The sequence below is a fragment of the Elgaria multicarinata genome, chromosome 5 (assembly GCF_023053635.1).
Source record: "Elgaria multicarinata webbii isolate HBS135686 ecotype San Diego chromosome 5, rElgMul1.1.pri, whole genome shotgun sequence".
In the NCBI taxonomy this organism is placed as follows: domain Eukaryota; kingdom Metazoa; phylum Chordata; class Lepidosauria; order Squamata; family Anguidae; genus Elgaria; species Elgaria multicarinata.
The window spans coordinates 124,977,803-124,997,491 of NC_086175.1; the positions used below are offsets into that span (position 1 = coordinate 124,977,803).

At 46.3% G+C, this 19,689-nt stretch overlaps 1 protein-coding gene across 2 annotated transcripts in view; it reads left to right on the top strand.

Annotated features, from left to right (window-relative positions):
- Window positions 1-16,120: 16,120 nt before the first annotated feature.
- The window catches only part of GRM5 (glutamate metabotropic receptor 5), a 286,384-nt gene continuing 282,815 nt past the window's right edge, over window positions 16,121-19,689 (top strand). For both annotated transcript variants that reach the window (XM_063127180.1, XM_063127181.1), the window contains exon 1: window positions 16,121-16,160. The gene's annotated coding sequence lies outside the window, so the exon portion shown is untranslated. The remainder of the gene's footprint in view (window positions 16,161-19,689) is intronic.

Consider the following 19,689-nt stretch of genomic DNA (forward strand, 5'->3'; position numbering starts at 1 on the left):
ATAAACATGAAAGAATACAAACAAGGGAAAATGACTCCGGATTAGACAATGACTCCGGATTGTATGCACTGTTTCCAACTTCGTCAGTAACACACATTTTCAATTTTCACAAGTTAAGCATTCACCATAACATAAAAAAAAGCTTGGCATGTTGGCTGCAGGTTCTAACCCCCATGGTAGACTGTTTGCTTCCCGAAGAAAAATGTTGGACTCTATGTCCAAAGTTGTGGAAAAGATTTCTAATCTGTAATTAACAACTTCTAGAGACAGCATGAGTCTAAACAGACAAGGAGAAGGCTCAGCTTCAGGAGTGTTGGTGGATCTTTTCCCTTTCTCTTCAGTTTACAGTGAGGTTCTTCTTTTTTGCTTTAAGGTGGATTCCTGCATTGAGCAGGGGGTTGGACTTGATGGCCTTATAGGCCCCTTCCAACTCTACTATTCTATGATTTTATGGAAGGGAGCACACACAACCCTTGAGGTAGGTGTTAAGTTTATTTCCAGTGGGGAAGGGTCAAAAATGGAATAAAAGTCAAAAACCAGAGCAACCTTTGGAAACAACACTTCAAGCAGCAAAAAAACACAAGTTATCTAAACTTTCCCTTTACATGATTTAAGGACCAGTGAAGGCTGGTGGCTCTGATCTTGGCAGGGATGTGACTCCATTCTGGGATTTCGTCATGTTACCAGCACCATGGATAGTTTATTTAGAGTTCTGGCTGGCTCTGCCTGAAACCCAGAGTGGGTTCACCACCCAACCAAAATCAGAGCCACTAGCCTGCACTGATAAGGATGGGTCTTTCAATAGGAGAGGGCCCAATCCACGATCAAATTTTAAAAAAAAAATTGGAAGAAACTGAATCTAAGATATTTGGCTGCTCAGACCCAAGGCTTTATGCTTAGCTCTTAAAAGTCTGTTTGAATATCTCTGATTTCAACCATGTAACTACTTAATTGGGGTTGCCACCTCTTTTTCCTGACAGGCTCCTCATCACCGACAACAGTACAGCCGCCAGCAGCTCATCAACGTGTTCTCCATGCTGGGATTAGCTGTGCCTGGCGCAGAGGGATGGGGGGAAAAACTCATTTCGGTTCATTTTTTGATAAGAATTGCTAACGTTTGCCATTTCCCCCGTATTCTGGGGAGAAATTTATTTGTTTTATTTATTTATTTTATTGCATTTGTATACCGCCCCATAGCCGAAGCTCTCTGGCAGTTCACATAAGGTGAAAACACTTAAAAACAATATACAAAAATTAAAAACCACAAAAACATGCTAAATGCACATACATTTAAAAAAAAAGAAAGAATTTGAGATTAAAAAGTTAGAATGAGGGAGGAAGTGAAAATGACAGATTTGGCCATCCTTAATCCTAGGTCTCCCCACCCCCACCCCACCCCACCCCACCCCGCCAAATTGCAGAGAAAATAATGCTCCCTGCACAAGACAGTAGGGGAGCATCAAGAAGAATTATAAGAACATAAGAAGAGCCCTGCTGGATCAGACCAAGGGTCCATCTGGTCTAACACTCTGTTCACCCAGTAGCTAACCACCTGCCCACAGAAAACCCACAAGCAGGATCTGAGTGCCACAGCACCCTCCCACCCACATCCCCCAGCAGCCAGTGTATAAAGGCTTACTGCCTCTGATACTGGAGATAGTACATAGCCATCAGGGTGGGTATCACATACAATACGCTGGCCAGTAGTAGTGAATGTGGATGCAAAGACCTCTGGACTGTGTTCTAAAAGGCTGGGGAGATTTTAAAGTAGGACTGCCATGCCCCCACACAGCCAATTAACCAGACGACAACAGCAAGAACAATAGAGGTAATTTGATTTCTAGATGTTCAAGCTCATCCCACTTTGCAAGAACTGAAACAGGCTTTGCAGGGTTTTGCCTTGCTTCAAAAAGCCTGCAAAACCTGTTTCACCCAGTGGGACAAAATCCAGGCATGCCACAGAAAGTGGTGCTTGTCTCAAGGTGCCTTCTACTCTGTCAAGTGAAAAGGACTGTCCTGAATTCAAGAGAAGACCTTCCCAGGAGGCTGTCCTGAACAATCTGAGAAGTGGTCCCAGCCTCCCAATGTGATGTGTGGAATGTGGAGAATGGTGTAGAGAACATGGAATGGGAGCAGGGAATGGTACATGGTATGGAGAATGTGGCTAGGGAAGCACATTTCTCTCTCTCTCTCTCTCTCTCTCTCTCTCTCATGATACTAGATTTTCTTAAAATCTCCAGATTTTAAGAAAGCTATAAAGACTGATCTCTTCCGGCAGGCCTACCCAATTGAATTTTAAGATGCCTTTTCAAGTATTAGTTTTAAATGTTTAAATTATGTGTATTTTATGGCATTTGCATTTATGTTGTACAATCTGGAGGGAGAGGCAGGTAATAAATATAATTATTATTATTATTATTATTATTATTATTATTATTATTATTATTATTCGATTCTAAGACACACTCCCCCCCCCCATATAAGCATCTCTAAAAATGGGGTACATCTTAGAATCATGGGTGTGTCTTAGGATTTTTTCTGTTGGTTGTACTGAAATTAGGGTGTGTCTTACAATCGATGGCATCTTACAATCGAAGAAATACGGTATTATCCCATGAAGCTGATAGGTAAAAGATTCAGGACAGATAAGAAGGACATCTTCACACAGTGCATAGTTAAACAATGGAACTCACTACCACAAGATGTAGCGATGGCCACCAACTTGGATGGCTTTACAAGGGGGTTGGAGAAGTCCCAGAGGAGAAGGCTACCAACAGCTACTAGCCCTGATGGCTATGTGCTACCTCTGGTATCAGAAGCAGTATGCCTATGCACACCAGTTGCTGGGGCACATGGGCAGGGGGTTGCGGTTGCACTCATGTCCTGCTTGTGCGTTTCCCCTGGGCAGCTGGTTGGCCACTGTGTGAACAGAATGCTGGACTAGATGGACCCTTGGTCTGATCTAGCAGGGCACTTCTGATGTTCTCATGGTGGTATGGCAGCAACATGAATGTTGCAATCCCTGCTTACCTTCTCCACTGCTAAAAGTAGAGAAACTGACTGGTTCCCATCCCACCCCCTCTCCTGAGCAGATCTGGTCCCTCCCTGGCTCTCTTCCAGGAAGCCTTCCTTGAAAGGGGTTTACCTTGACTGTCTCCCTCCCTTTCATTGATCCATGCAGCCCTTCTCATTTCTACTCTGGGCTAATCATAGAATAGTAGAGTTGGAAGAGGCCTATAAGGCCATTGAGTCCAACCTCCTGCTCAGTGCAGGAATCCACCTTAAAGCATCCATGACAGATGGTTGTCCGGCTGCCTCTTGAATGCCTCTAGCATGGAAGAGCCCACAACCTCCCTAGGTAACTGGTTCCATTGTCGTACTGCTCTAACAGTCAGGAAGTTTTCCCTGATGTCCAGCCAGAATCTGGCTTCCTGTAACTTGAGCCCGTTATTCGTGTCCTGCACTCTGGGAGGATCGAGAAGAGATCCTGGCCCTCCTCTGTGTGACAACCTTTTAAGTATTTAAAAGTACTATCATGTCTCCCCTCAATCTTCTCTTCTCCAGGCTAAACCTGCCCAGTTCTTTCAGTCTCTCTTCATAGGGCTTTGTTTCCAGACCCCTGATCATCCTGGTTGCCCTCCTCTGTCCAGCTCGTGGGTTTCCCGTGGGCAGCTGGTTGGTCACTATGTGAACAGAATGCTGGACTAGATGGACCCTTGGCCTGAACCAGCAGGGCACTTCTGATGTTCTCATGGTGGTATGGCAGCAACATGAATGTTGCAATCCTTGCTTACCTTCTCCACTGCTAAAAGTAGAGAAACTGACCGGTTCCCATCCCACCCCCTCTCCTGAGCAGATCTGGTCCCTCCCTGGCTCCCTTCCAGGAAGCCTTCCTAGAAAGGGGATTACCTTGACTGTCTCCCTCCCTTTCATTGATCCATGCAGCCCTTCTCATTTCTACTCTGGGCTAAGCTATTTCTGGGTCATCCTCCAGCCCTTCTAGGAATGTCTCCCGGTGCTGCAGCTGTCAGGAAGGCGAGAATAACATCGCCCGTGTAGATCGGTTCCCCCGTCTGCCTTGGGCGCCACAGGAACGGGGCAACCTGGGCGAGAGACGCGCCGCTCTGGCCGCCAGGGGGCGCTGCAGGGTTCCCCTTCTCCCCGCGTTCTCGCCTCCCTAATCCTAACGCGCCCCGCCAGAGGCGGCTAATGCCAGGGATGGATGGTAGGCAGCCGCCTTCCCTGCCAGCTGCACTCGCCCATAGCCGGCTGGAGGAAACACGTGCGAGAGGCGCGCACACGCTCCCGCGTGCTTAGCGCGGCTTCTGCATTGGGGTGAGAGGCGGGGGCTGTTGCTGGCTGGCTTGCCTGCCTGCCTGGTGGGTTTTCATCTGCTGCAGGAGACGGTGAGAGGTTGCAAAGATGTGAAGCGAAAGGGGAAGGGGGGCTGCGTTTGGGACCGCGATCTGCCTGCTAGAGGGGGAAGGTCGGACCGTGGAGACTACATTCTAGCCCCTGGAGGACCCCCGGTTTCTCCCCCACCGCCACCGGCCAGGTAAGCTTCTTCAACTGCCCCCCGCATTTGCGATGGCGAAAGAAGATGAGATCAGTGGAGGGTGGAGGCTCCGATTTCGGTGGGGCTGTGAATTCATACTGGGTTTCAATCAGAACCAGAAAACACTAAAGGGGCTATCCAAGGTGCTGAACCCTAGCCCTGAAATGGCTTCAGCACCTCAGACAGTTCCTTTAGAGTATGGGGTGGTTCTGACTGAAACCCAGCATGGATTCACACACACACACACACACACACACACACACCGAAACCGGAGCCGCCAGCCTCCACTGGATGAGCTGAAGATGATCCCAATCTGTGGGTGGGTGGGTGGGTTCGCTGTATGGCAGATCCGATTTCTCTCCCCCCCCCATCCCCCAAATTCCGCCTCCCCCCTTGCAAGTTTGAGAAAGTCACCTTGGGTCCAGGTGCGTTTCTGGTGGCAAGGATAATGAGGCAAAGGAGGGACCTCTAGTTATCCAGGCACACCACCGCACAGTCTTTTAGAGACCACCCCCATATTTGAGTTTAAAGGCTTCCAGCATGCTGTGGACTTCGAGCGATGTGGGTCAGCTGCTGCCCACAGCAGAGAGTAGGGTTGGTGGCGGGTGGTGGTAGGGAGCAAGGGGAAAAACCTAAGATTTAAATCATTATCAGCAATAATGCGAGGACCCTCCGCCTCTCAAGTCCTGTTAATTCTATAAAATGGATGGGCTGCTGTTGCTTAATCCTCTTTCTTTGCAAATGCATCGTGGCTGCGAGGCGGTCGGGGGGGGGGGGGTTGGAGTGGGGGCAGGAATGCGGGCATAGCCCCAATCGCCTGCTAAATGCCAGATCAGCTCTTACTTAAAAAGGAAGCCTGTTTTTCTGTTGTTTGTTTGTTTTAAATGTAATAGCTTGCAATCCCCTGGAGATTTCCCCCTGCTGGTTTTTTGTTTGTTGGAGCGAGGATTCGCAGAAGCTACCCGCAACCTCCAGTTGCGTGCGGACAAAGCAAACCGACCTTCCTACGGAGAGACAGCAGCAACCCAGAGAGCCAATGTGACATAGTGGTTAGAGTGTTGGATGAGGATTCCAGAGATCCGGGTTGTAGTCCCCACTTGGTCACTGGGTGATTTTGGGCTAGTCACTGCCTCTCCACCTGACCTACCGCACAGGGTTGTTGTGAGGATAAAATGGAGATGAGGGAGACCACATAAGCCACCTTGGGTTTCTTGCAAGAGAGGGGGAGAAAAGCCAGGATATAAATGTAATAAAATAAAAACCCTAGCTTGCATGTAGGGAAAGTTGTTGATGTTTCTAGATAATGTGTGCAGATGTTTGCAATGGGACGAGATCATCATCATCATCATCATCATCTCTCTCTCTCTCTCTCTCTCTCTCTGTCATGTGTGCAGCTGACATATGGCATCGTGGCTGAGTGTGACTTGTAGCCACAAAACCATACAGTAGGTGAATGTGCAGTAGGGTTTGGATGACAATCCCTATCTTGCATTTCCCCGTCTCCCAGTACTCTGAGTCCTCAAGGAAAGCTTTATTGATCTCAGCTCTGTTTGCCTCACAGGAAGGTTACTAATAATCCTGATATCATAATAGCGAGTCTGCCTTGTAGGGTTGTTGTAAACGTGGCAGCTATTTTGCCGCAGCTATTTTTTTGAGTCTGTCATTTCTGGGGTGGGTGGAGTGTATTACCACGACTTCATGCGATGATCTGCTGTTGTGAACAACTATGAGGGGCCTCTTTTCACCCAGTAATGCAGTATAAAAATACAGAAAGAAAGAAAGTGTGTGGACATAATGAAATGCCCACTGAATACTCAAAAATGCCATATCAAGTGTTGTTGGCGTTGGTTGTATTTTATGCGTAAATGCTTAAAAGAGTGCCATGAACATCTTTACTGGAAATCCAATCTCAGTACCAGACTGGGTTGTCTGTGCAAGTGAATGGGCAAGAGGAGGCAGAATTGTCATAAACAATACTGAGATAATGTCCATAAATCTTTGAACTTTCCGAGGATGTTAATGGAAGAGATGTCACTCAGTAGGAGAGTGCATGCAGAAGGTCCCAAGTTCAATTCCTGGGATCCCCCAGGTAAGGCTGGGAAAGACACGTTCCTAAACCTTGGAAATCTGCTGCCAGTCAGTGCTGACAATACTGCCCTAGTGGACTGTTTTCCTATAAGCTGCAAGGGCCATAGCATCTCTGTTGTTGAGTAGAGGTGTTGTTGAACTCTAGATCCCATCAGCCCCAGCTAGCATGGCCAATGGTCTGATTCGGTGTAAGACAGATTCTTAGGTTCATGGTATGTCTCCTACTGGAAGCATGACTAAGTTTGGATCCAACCCTATCTCAGAGGTAGACCAGTTACTTGGCCTGGAAAAAGCTCCCAAGTTCAGTCCCTGGAATTTCCAGGTTAGACTGGGAAAGATTCCTGCTTGAGACCTTGAAGAGCTGCTGCCAGTCAGTGCAGGCAATACTGAGCTAAATGGACCAATGGTTTGACTCAGTAGAAGGCAACCTTCTATGTTCAGCCCCACCATATAAAAGGCCAATTATCATTATTCTTAATATAGAGCGCCATCACATGGGGGAAATCATGTTTCCTTGCTGTCACTTCTCCCTCCCCCACTTTTGTCCCCCATTAGTTCCTCTTTCTGCCCAGAGGGGAAAGAGGAAGTAAACATTGACCACATGGCCCATTTAGAGGGCATTTTTATCATGCCGCTTTCCCTGCACACAGCAGGAGATCACAGCACATTCCGTGTGGTGTGTTGTTGTTGTTTTAAAAAATCAGGTTAACAGGGTTCTATTTTGCAATGGAAAAGGGAACAGAAGGTGTGCAGGAGGCAGATGTCATCATCTAAAGGATGTGCACACATCTGTAAGTGGGCAGTAGCGAGCATGCGAGAAAACACTTATCTGATGAACCTCATAGAATAGAATCTACAACAGATTGACCAGAAACCAAATATTTCAAGCCTACATATGTCTCCTCAAGAGGGAGTCCTAGTGAGTTCAGTGGTGACGTACTGGGTTGTATCCAGCCTCAGTCTAACTGAAGTTCATTTCATTTCAATGGCTCTACTCTATGTCAGATTAATATTGGATACAACCCACTCCCAGGTACATCTGTACAGCAACCTTCCTCCAACCTGATACCTTCCAGACTCCCATGATGGCTGGGGATGATGGGAGGTCTTGTCTGACACATCTGGATGGTGCCAGGATAGGTAAGGTTAGTGATCGATAGTGGTGCTCCCAGGTTTCAATCTGAGAAGCAGAGGCTGGTGGCTCTGATTTTGGTGGGGCTCTGAATCTATCCTGTGTTTCAGTCAAAACTAGTCAGAAATCTAAAGGAGCTATACAAGGTGCTGAACTCATTTGAGGGATAGGGTTCCACACTTCAAATGGCTCCGTTAAGAGTTCTGGCTGGTTCTGACAGAAACCCAGAATGGATTCACAGCCCCACCAAAATCAGAGCCCCCAGCCCCCACTGAAGCAAGGGTCTTATCCCAGCACTGCTCCCTGAGATAGCGCTCAACTACACCAAGCAGGATATTCCACTATGAAAGTGGAATATAAAAGGCAGGAGCTACACTACTGCTTTATAGCGATATTAAAATGCACTGCAGGATCTTCACTACTGCTTTATAGTGGTGCTGAAGTGCATTGACAGCTGTTGGGACCCATGACATATCTACACCAAGCAGGATAAAACACTATGAAAGTGGTATGAAAGTGGTATATGGTACGTGTCTATGGGCCCCAACAGTTGTCAGTGCACTTCAATACTGCAATAAAGCAGTAGTGTGGCTCCTAACTTTTATATACCGCTTTCATACTGCTTTCATAGTGGAATATCCTGCTTGATGTAGATGAGCCCTCTTAACAGGTGAGTGCTAGTAATGGAACTTTCAATTCCACCCCCCAAAGGAAGCATGCACTCAACCACTAATCTCTGAGATCTCCCTATGAGGCCATGGGCCCATATATATCTTGATGCTCTCTCTCTCTCTCTCTCTCTCTCTCTCTCTCTCTCTCTCTCTCTCTCTCTCTCTCGTGTGTGTGTGTGTGTGTGTGTGTGTGTATGAGAGAGAGAGAGAGAGAGAGAGAGAGAGAGATAGATTCCCATTTACAAGCTGCCTGCTTCACTTCTTAACTGCTCTACAGTAGATGCACTCATATAGCCCTTTCAAACCAAAAACAACCACAAAGTTGCTCCCCTCCATAACAGTGAGGCGCTGTTGTTTCGGAGGCTGTTTACTTTTTAAAAAAGAACTGTGTGTGTGTGTGTGTGTGTGTGTGTGTGTGTGTGTGTGTATCCTTTAAGGGATGAACACTACTTCCTTATGATCACTGATGCACACACACACACACCCCTCACACACAGAGAAAGGTTTTCCACTATGTAGGTATCGATACTTGATCAACCTTTTTTCAAATTATTTAAAAAATGATCTATGAATGATCTGTATATATATTTCGGTTGGCAATGGCTTGGCTATATATTATTTTGGTGTGTGTGTGTGTGTGTTTAAAAAATGTTTCCTATAGCATTTAAAATACTCCCAGCGCAGAATAAAGAGCAGACTAGATGGGCCCCTATCATAGTGATTTACAATCTAGCAGACCTGGTGTGAAGGAAAAAGGGAAGAATATGCCAGTACCAACCCTTATATCATTGTTGCACGGTGACAAGGTGGAATGGCCACTAATGGTGACCATCTCAGGCGTGGGGAGACAAATGGGAACCGCACTGCCCTCCTCCTTGCTTCCTGGGAATACTGTGCTGTGGATTGGAATGTGAGCAACCTCAGAAGAGGGCAGTTTCTTCCGTGAGCTGCCTGGCAACAGTGGGCGTATTCAGACAACACACTAAGCCATGGTTAGGCCAGTAACCCTTTTGCAGCAAATGGTTAGTGAGCTTACTTAAACCATGTTTATATAGCCACCATGGTTAGGAATGGTTCAGACAACACACTAAATCACAGTTCATATGACACGCTAAATCATAGTGGCCCCATTCAGAAGACACCTTAAGCCATGGCTTTAACCATGGTGGTTAAGCCAGAAAGCCGGGCTGTGTTCAGAAGACATCTTAAACCAGTTTCAACCTGGTGACTAAAGCAAAAAGCCTTATTCACCGTGGTTAAAGCCGTGGGGCTCATCTACACCAAGCAGGATATTGCACTATGAAAGTGGTATATAAAAGGCAGGAGACACACTACTGCTTTATAGTGGTATTGAAGTGCACTGACAACTGTTGGGGCCCATTGACACATACCATATACCGCTTTCATACCACTATATCCTGCTTAGTGTGGCTCCTGCCTTTTATATACCGCTTTCACAGTGGAATATCCTGCTTGGTGTAGATGAGCCCATGGTTTAAGGTGTCTTCTGAACACAGCCCAGGTTCCTGGCTTAACCCCCATGGTTAAAGCCATGGTTTAAGGTGTCTTCTGAATGGGCCCAGGGTTGAGCTCAAAATGCTCAACCTCTGTGGCTTAGCATGCTATCTAAACAGGGTCAGTGTAATGCCAAAAGCTCAAACCACAGCTCAGCTCCAACTGAAAAGAGTGTGCAGTGTGGCATGGAAGAGGTGGAGCCAGAAAATCTCTTATTAGAGATAAGACATTTTAAGGGCATGTTAGATAGAGGGGAGGAGGTACAACATGAATCTATCTGCCCTCGACTCTTGTAGGAAAGGTTGGCTGCTTTGTCCCAGGCATGGCTCCTGGATCTGTGGCGCATTTTGATTTGTCACTTTCAAACTTTGTTGGAGCTTTGTAGAGCTCACCTGGAAATGCATGCAACAAAAAGTTGGCACCAGAAACCAAAGGGGGAAATGCTGGATCCCTTTTGCTGGTCCATTCAGCAGCCAGATGCGAACTTGTTACAATGGAGTTTCTGCTACCTGCTGATCTATGCATGACCATAGTGAAGTGGTATTCTACTCAGTGGTCTAGTGGTAAATTGTGAAGAGCAAGTGCTCATCATGACCATCACCACACCCCCAAGGAGAGGCCAAAAATGCAGGCAACTGTGTTGGTCCATACCAACAGACCAGCTCTAGCAGTTTTCTCTTCATCAAGAGCAGGACTTTGGGGGGGGGGGAGACAACAATTGGGTCTTAGAGCTTTTCTACTTGAGGCATTTACTGTGCACTTATCGTTCCTTGCTCATTGTTGTTTATGGGTTTTAAGAGCAAGGAAGTGTAGTATTATTTGTGTAAGCAAAAGAAAATGCTTTTTCACTTGTGTGTTTGTGCTATTCTTCTGTACCACAGTGCCACCTAGGGGATACATGGTGGAAAAGCAGGAAACAAATTGCTCTTTGTGAAGTGCTGAGATTTCAATTCTGTGGTGAAATCGAAAGTAGACACAGCACATTTACAGCCTTGTGTAGAAAAGCCCTTAATTGTCCTTTCAAGACCCAGTCACCCCCAAATACTGACACCCCAAGAAGGAGCAATATATCGTTGCTGGGGAAATCCACCTCTCCCACTCTAGCTAATTTGAAAATTGCAGCTAAGCTCAGAGGAAACAAGGAATTATGGCAGACAACAGCAGTGACCCTGCTGAAAAGGAAGTACTGGGGCTGCATCCCTGCAAGTCCTGGTTGCACTACACCACTGCTTTTACTGAGTCTGTAAAAGTTTTGGTTTATCTGACTTGTAGAAAGTCGCCGTAGTGTCAGGTTGATGCTTTTCTTTCCAGGATCAGACAGTGGAGGCTGGTGGCTCTGGTTTCGGTGGGGCTGTAAATCCATTGTGGGTTTCAGTCAGACGCAGCCAGAACTTTAAAACAGCTATCCAAGGTGCTAAAGCCCATCCCCAACATAGGTTCAGTGCCACAGATAGCTCCTTTAGAGTTCTGGGCAGTTCTGACTGAAATCTGAAATTGATTCACAGCCTCACTGCCAAGTCAGAGCCACCAGCCTCCACCGGTATAAGAATCTACATATGTGTTACTTCCAGTATCAGAGGCAGTATGACTGTTTACACCAGTTGCTGGGGAGCATGGGCAGTAGGGTGTTGTTTAGGGTGACCATTCTAGTATAGCTCCTGCAGATTTAACTGTAGTGATGGAATTTCACTAGGTGCTGCATGCATGCAAATGACACCTGCTGAAATTCCCTTTTCTGTAGAACTGTTAACGATACAGCAGCCCTGTCCTCCTTTCCATATGGTCACCCTAATCTGGAATTTATTTGAATCCATTGTAGATTTATCTGACATTCCTACCCATTAGAGTGTAGCACATGATATGTGTGTGAGTGTGTGTGTGGGTGGGTGGGTGGGTGTTCCAGGCAGTGAAAATGGCCTCTGGACCTCTCAAAGTTTCTTACCCTTGTTTTATTATCTGCTTTCCCCTCTACTCACATGTTTAATGGAAGGTGCCTTTTTAAAAAAGAAAAGAAAAGAAAAGCGGGGGGGGGGGAAGAGAGGCTTTTTAATTTAATGTTCAGTTGAACCCATCTCGTCATTTTCTGAGTGAATGACATTAAGACTGCAATCCTATACAGACTTACCTGGTAGTAAATCCCATTGAATTCAATGGATATCCCTTCTGAGTGGACATGCATAGGATTGTCCTCTAAGGAAATGGAAGTGTGGATCTATGGTTTTGAAAATGATGCACGTCCATGGTTGTGAGTGTGTGCATGTGAAACAATTGGGAGGGGGTGTATGAAATCCTGGGAGGTTAGTTCTCAAGATATTTTCTTCTTCTCATTGTGCGCGGGTAGGGGGAAGTCAGGCCTCAAAGAGCTTGAAGACCTGTCTGTTTCTAGGAATCAAAAGCTGTAGGAGATGATGCATGGACTGAATCCTTTCAGTATAATATTTAATGTTTTAGCTGTTGTTTTAATCCTAGCTGATGTTATTTTATTGTGGTTTTTCTATGTGTGTGTGTTTGTGTGTGTGTGTGTGTGTGTGTGTGAGAGAGAGAGAGAGAGAGAGTCCATGCATGCATTTAGTATAGTTATTTTATAATGAGTTGAATTTTCCCATTATTGCTAATTCCTATGCTAGTTTGGACAGAAAAGTGGAATATAAATATATATATTTTTTTGTAAACCACTCAGAGAGCTTTGGCTATTGGGCAGTATAAAAATGCAACAAATAAATAAATATATAAATGTCACAAATAAACTTATAGTTGTTGTTGTTGTTACTGTTATTATTCCTATTCAGTGTGCAAGTCAGTGTATGTGTTGTACATCTCCACTTAGCTGACTACAGTATGTGTCAGCCAGAGCACTTTGCTCCCTGTAAGTTTGTATCCACAGTGCACCCACTCTCCTCCTGTGATCTGAATGTCATGAGCTGATTTGATTTTGGGGCGGATGGCGGCACATAGATAATCTTGCTTTACTGGTAACGGATTGGATGATATCTGTTTTGCAGTTCCTTTCCAGCCCTGTGATCATCATCATCAGTCATTATAATGGTGTGGGGGAAGGAGAAGAAGGTTAATATGCCATACCCCAGATTCATGCACACTAAGCAGATTTTCCCTCTTGAGGACAACGTAAGAAGAGCCCTGTTGAATTAGACCAAAGGTCCATCTAGTCCAGCATTCTGTTCACACGGTCATCTACCAGATGCCTGTGGGAAGCCCAGAAGTCGGATGTGAGTGTCATGTCTCCCAGCATCTGATATAGACCCTGTTCAGACAACACGCTAAGCCACGGTGGTTAAGCACTTTGAGCTAAACATTATGGCTTTGTGTCTCAAGTGAAGCACAAATCAGCATGTCATGTGAACCATTCCTAACCATGGTGACTGCATAACCATGGTTTAAACACGCTCACTAACCATTTGCTTCAAAAGGGTTAGCAGCCTAACCAGGGTTTAGTGTGCCATCTGAACACACACTGTCCCTGACACTGGAGATAGCATATTGACAGCCTTATCCTCCATGGAAGTGTCTAATCTGGTTTTTAAAGTTAGTGGCCAACACTACATTGTGTGGTAGCAAATTCCACAGTATAACTTTGTTCCGTATGAAGAAGTATTTTCTTTTATCAGTCCTGAATCTCCCATCATTCAGCTTCATGGGAAGACGCCAAGTTCAAATATTATGCAAAAGGGACAAAAATGTCTGCCTGTTCAATTTTGTACACCTGTAGCATGTCTAACCTTGCTCACCTTTTTTCTATGCCAAACAGATCCAGATGTTATTACCATTCATCATAAGGGAGTTGCTTTAGCCCCTTGATCACCTGGGGTGTCCTTCTCTGCTCCTTGTTCTGTTTCACCTTTTTACCTTAGCAACATAAGGATCCAGTAGTTTCTACACAAGACACATCATTTCTAAAATTGCAGCTCTTGAATCTTAAACTTCCCTTTGTTCCAAAGGCCTGGTATTAGTGGGTATATTGAGTACTAAAAGGAAAGCTTTCCAGGAAAAAAGAAGAAAAGGAGGAGGAGGAGGAGGAGGAGGAGGAGGAGGAGGAGGAGGAGGAGGAAAGAAAGAAACAGCAGTTGTCAACAGCAACTGCAGTTGTCAGAAACAACTTTTGACAACAGCAGTTGTCAAAAACAGCATAGCAGTTTTTGAGTATGAGCTGCCAAGTCCCCCATTCAAATCTTGCCACAGCAGCAGCTTAGTGGATCCCCAAAAGAATCCACAACTCTTAGTCCCAATCTGCAGTACGGCAGTGGAGGAGACCAACCTACCTTACAGCATTGTTTTAAGAATTAGTGAGATAATTTGAACATTCAACAATTTGCATGCTAAGGGGCATTATTATTAACAGGGCATTTTCAAAAGATGAGAGAAACCTTTGTCTTTCTAATGTCCTGAACCCAATTGGCTTGGGAACCTAGGAAGATGGAAGCCTGTGTGCACCAGTTACTGGGGAACATGGGTGAGAGGGCACTGTTGCACTCCTGTCCTGCTCATGGTTCCCTGGTTGACAGCTGCTTGGCCACTGTGGGAACTGAGTCCTGGACTAGATGGACCCTTGGTCTGATCCAGCAGGGCTCTACTTATGTACTTATGTTCAGAATAACTGTCTACCTAGCCCAATATTCCCTACTTTGCCTGGTAGTGCCTGTCCAGGATTTTAGGCAGGACTTTCCCCCATCATTTCCTAACTCATCATTTTCATTAGAGATGGCAGGGATAGACCTGGGACCCTCTGTATGGAAATCAGATGCTCTCCAGCTTGCTTAGAGATAGAACCCTGGACCCTTGCTTGATCCAGCATGACACTTCTTATGTTCTTATATGCACAATCTCTACTTCATAGCACATCTGAACATAGGAGGAGCCATGCTGGTTCAGACTAAAGGTATATCTAGTCCAGCATCCGGTTCACACAGTGGCCAACCAGCTGCTGACCAGGAATCCCCAAGCAGGACATGAATGCAACAGCACCTTCCTAGCCATGCTCCCCATGTTCCTCTACTACTAAAGGTAGAACATAGTTATCAGGACTAGTAGCCATGGATAGCCTTCTCTTTTAAATTGGTGACCATCAGTACATCTTGTAGTAGTGCATTCCATAGGTTAACTATGCACTGCGTGAAGAAATATTTCATATAGTTAAGTATGGAATTTGTGGAATTTTCCATAGTTAAGTATGGAATTTGTGGGATTTTCCATAGTTAAGTATGGAATTTGTGGAATTTTCTACCACAAGCACCTATGATTGAGCCCAGACATTGAGGGAAAAGGAGGTTTTATTTCTTTCTTTTTCATGTTAACCTCTTATGGTCTGAGGCCCAGACAAGCCCTTGTCTCCCCACCTAACTTATACCAGTAGAGCCCCTTTGTTCCAATTTCACAGCTTGAGGAACTGAGGCTGGTATAATGATTTCTTTCACGAAGCCAATGCTTGGACTCTGTTCTCTGGGGTGGGCAGGCAGAGGCTTCAGCTCAGGGCTCCGGACCTCCAGTCCCCACTACCTCTCATTCACAGCTTCTCTATCTGCTAACCAGAAGCAGGAACACTGTTGGGATTGGGATCGGGTGCTTGAGAGGCGTGCGTTGTGGCGTGCCAGAGAGGAGGGGCAGAACGGGAAGAGACAGGAGGAGAAGGAGGCAAACAAGGTTCCTCTGATTTAAAGGCTCTGTTGCCGTGTGCCAGGAAGGGACCAAGCGAAGGTGGCAGAGTAGCATCCCTGCCATTTCTCTCGATCACCTGGCAAGGATGCTGCTACTGCAGGAGAAGATGATGGGAGAAGAGAAACGCCAGTGCTAGAGAGAGAGAGAGAGAGAGAGAGAGAGAGAGAGAGAGAGAGAGAGAGAGAGAGAGAGAGAGAGAGAGAGGAGATCTACATTCCCAAGGAAGGGAAGGGGAGGAGGTGGCTGAGGAGGAGAAGGAGGTGCCTGCCTGCCTGTCTGCCTGCCTTCTGGCTCTCCTCTCTTCCCACTGGGAAAACGAAATCGCTGGAGAGAAGCTAGCCCAGGGAGAAGGCAAGCCTGCCTGAAGCTTGAGGACATCTGTTCTCCGCCTGGCAGTGAAAGAATTCCGCATCCAGGCTGGAACATCGGGTCTCCTCTCTCTCCCTCTCCTGGATCTATCCTGGATTGTCTGGAGCTGGACCTGCCAGGGGAAGGCAGAGGCTGTGCCTGGACTCCGGAATGGGATAAGGTAGGGTGCGAGGGAAGCGGGGTGGAGGTAGAAAAGCTTGATCACTGTGTGTGCGTGTGCTTTTGGGAGGTGTGGGTGGGGGAAGGTAAGTCTTACCTAAAGCAACCTTAAACTAAATCTGAGTGCCAAATGGATCGGAGAAGGGATGCAGGGTGTAGGATGCTCGTCTTCCCTGTTTGTCTTCTTCAAGGCTATCCAAAGGTTGATACAAGAGGGAAGACCGTTGCTGTTGTCGATGTTGTTGCTGATGCTGTTTTAAGGGAAGAAATGAGCTATCTGAAGTTACCTTTGAGGCTTAGGAGGCGATTGGACATTAGAATGTGGCATCCCAGACTACTTGGAATTAAACGGGAGGGGGCGCGTCTTTTCAGGGATCAATCTTGAGCAAGTAGTGGCTGAGGGTTAGGAAGGAGATGAAGGGAGTGGGGGGGAAGTGGGGGCAGGGGACGCTGGGGAGACAGAATAGTTCATTGCACCCGGAGCCATACAGATGTTGTCCCGTGACCTTGGTGGGCAAAGCGCTTAACCTACGTTTTGTGCTTCAGGGTTCATTCTGTATAATGGGGGCTCTTCTCTCCCTCCCCCCCCCCCGCTGCTTTGCAGGAGCATCCAGGTAGTTGAAGCCCCAAGCGATCGCAAAGCCTGCGTGATCTAAAAGGTGAAGGGAGAAGTAAAGGGGTTCTATAAACCTATGCGATGTATACGACAACAACCCAAACACATCCCAAGCTGCAATCTGTTAGCGGTGTTCCTTCTCTCGCCCCCCCCCCCCCGCTCTGCCCCAGTTAAGAATGCAGTAACTAGATGCCTTGCCTAGATTATTCCAGTATCAACCTCTTTCCATCCCTGCTCCTTGCTTAATAAAGCTTGCTTCAGTCTAACTGGTAGCCGGCTGTTCAGCACCATGGACAGGCTCCTATAGGAGGTCCGGCAAAGTTGGGAGAAAGCGGGGTGGGTGAGCGGTGTTTTTCCTGGGTTGTGTTTTGTTCATGTGCGTGAGCATTTTGTGGGGGCTGGCTATTTGGTGCAGACTTTAAAGAATTACGGGGATCGACCGTGCTTGTGGCATATCTTCTCCTGGGGTGTAAGGAGATAAGGGGATGCATTGCACTGAAATGAACCAGTGATCCCCGGTTTTGAAGTTGATTTCAGAATGGTTTTGTGGTTCCTTGCATTCTTTAGTGAGCATCTTGTTTTTACATTCTTCAAGTCACACCTTTCTACCTCATTTTAATTACTTTAAAACTAACACACACACACGCACACACACACACACACAGAGAGAGAGAGACAGACAGACAGACAGACAGACAGACAGACAGACAGACAGACAGAGAACTGTAATGGTAAGAATTGTAATTCTTACAATTGCAAACACAAATTAGACCTTCACATATCAAGCAGACATTGGGGATATTTTTTTTAAAAAAATCAAGATCCCTGTTAATAGGTTAGTGTCGTTAAAAAGGAATTAAGGGGGTACCTAATCTCTTAAGTGCTGGTGACCGTGCACCTTGTTTGCACATACAATTTGGTGGCTACAGAATGGGAACTAAATGGTGTTTTCATTGTATGTTTATGGGTGAAATGGACTTTCTAAATCCACATCTACACTTCAAAATCAGGGAGAGACCATGGGCAGATCCGCACGTCGGCCCCACAGTACATTTATGCGACCCCAGGGCACCCCGAAAATGATAGTCTGTACTTGCCTGTAAAAAGAAACGAGGAAGAGACGCCGACAATGACGCCGACGCTGCCACCCAGCTTCCTGCTCCCCGGCCGGGACGGAGAGCTGGGTGGAGAGCGGAAAAAGCTCTCTACCCCGCCTTCTTCAAAAAGAGCTCTCCAAGCCGGCCGGGGAGCAGGAAGCTGGGTGGCGTCATCGTCGTCGTCTCTTCCTCGTTTCTTTTTACAGGCAAGTACAGACTATCGTTTTTGGAGTGCCCTGGGGTCGCATAAATGCGCTCTGGGGCCGACGTGCGGATGCGCCCCATTATTCCACGTTAGTTAACCAGCGGATGCTGGTGGCTCCATGTCTGGTGGGGCTGTGAATCCATTCTGGGTTTCAGTCAGAACCTGTCAGAACTCTAAATGGGATATCCAAGGTGCTTAATGCAATCACCCAAATACATTCAGTGTCTTGGATAGCTGCTTTTTTCCCCTTTTCTTTTTTTGTAGTTTTGGCTGGTTCTGAGTGAAACCCAGAATAGATTCAATGCTCCCACTGTAATTGGAGCCATCAGCCTCTCTTATAGTTAACACAGTCTTCCTAGTTCAATTCCTAATTTTAAATTGGGAATCTCTTGTTGTTGCTGCTGCTGCTGAATAGGTTTACATTATGTATTTAGTGGCACTAATAATCTAAGCACCGTGAAGGCAGGTCATTATTCTTCCTGATTTTATCAACAAAAAAACTTACACTCAGCAAGATAGCCTTGCCCACAAAAACAACAGGCAGGCATGCCACATTCGATTGCACATTTTAACTTTGATGCCAAGATTATTACAGCATTGATATCCAAACTATCTCCAAGTAGTAGCTGGAAGTAACCTACCAGTACATAACTACAGCCAATGTAACAGTGCAGGTAAGAGCATTGCAACTATCCTTAAACAGGGTAATGAAGGGGGGAAAGGCATTGGGTTAGATGTTGCAAACCAGAATCACCTATCTAGAGAACGAGGAATACAGCAAAAGGCTTTATATCCACTACTGAGAAGGGGTCCTGTCCAGCTGCCAAAGGAAAGATTAACATTGTTATATTATCAAGAGGGAGGTGGCGTCCGTGTTGAGTTTCCCTCTGCACCCTACAGACTACTAATGCTGGCTATTTACTTGTTTAGTGGCAACTCTGATTTTTGTATTAGATCCTGCCCATTCCCAGAGCAGGGCTAGGCAACATGGTGCCCGTGTGCACCAATGTGCCCTTGGACACCTTCCTTGGCACTTACTAAGGTGCCTTATCCTTTCCTATTTCAATTGCTTAAAAGCATTTTTTTAAAATGTTCTTACCAGCAGCTGGGATTGCTTGCTTCAAAGTAGAGGGCCTTCAGCAACTGCTACAGCCACATAATCAGAGTGCTGTGTGTTTGTGTGTCTGTGTGTGGTGTGGTGATCCAAGGTGAGAGAGGGAAAAAGGTGGGGGTATGAGTTGACTGGCTAAGATGGAGGGGAGGAGAACTTGCCTTCTGCAAAGCAGGACTCTGTTGGCACAGAAAATGTGGGTTCAAAAGAGTCATTCGGTAGGATGGAGCTCAGAGGACAGCTCTGCCTTGTGCACAATATTTGGACAGGTTATTTGTCCTTCCCAAGTAGTGACACTTCCCAAATAGTGACATGGTGGCCATTTTGTGGTGGTGCCCAGGACAGGTTCTCAAATTTCCAAGCCAAAAATGTTGTCTAAAGCTGCCCTAGAGCATTGGCAGTGTGGGGTAACCATGCACAGATGCCTCTTTTTCTATGTGCAGATCCACCTCATTGGAACGTTGCCCGTTAGTGCTGCCTGGCTGAGACCTGGCCTTTGAA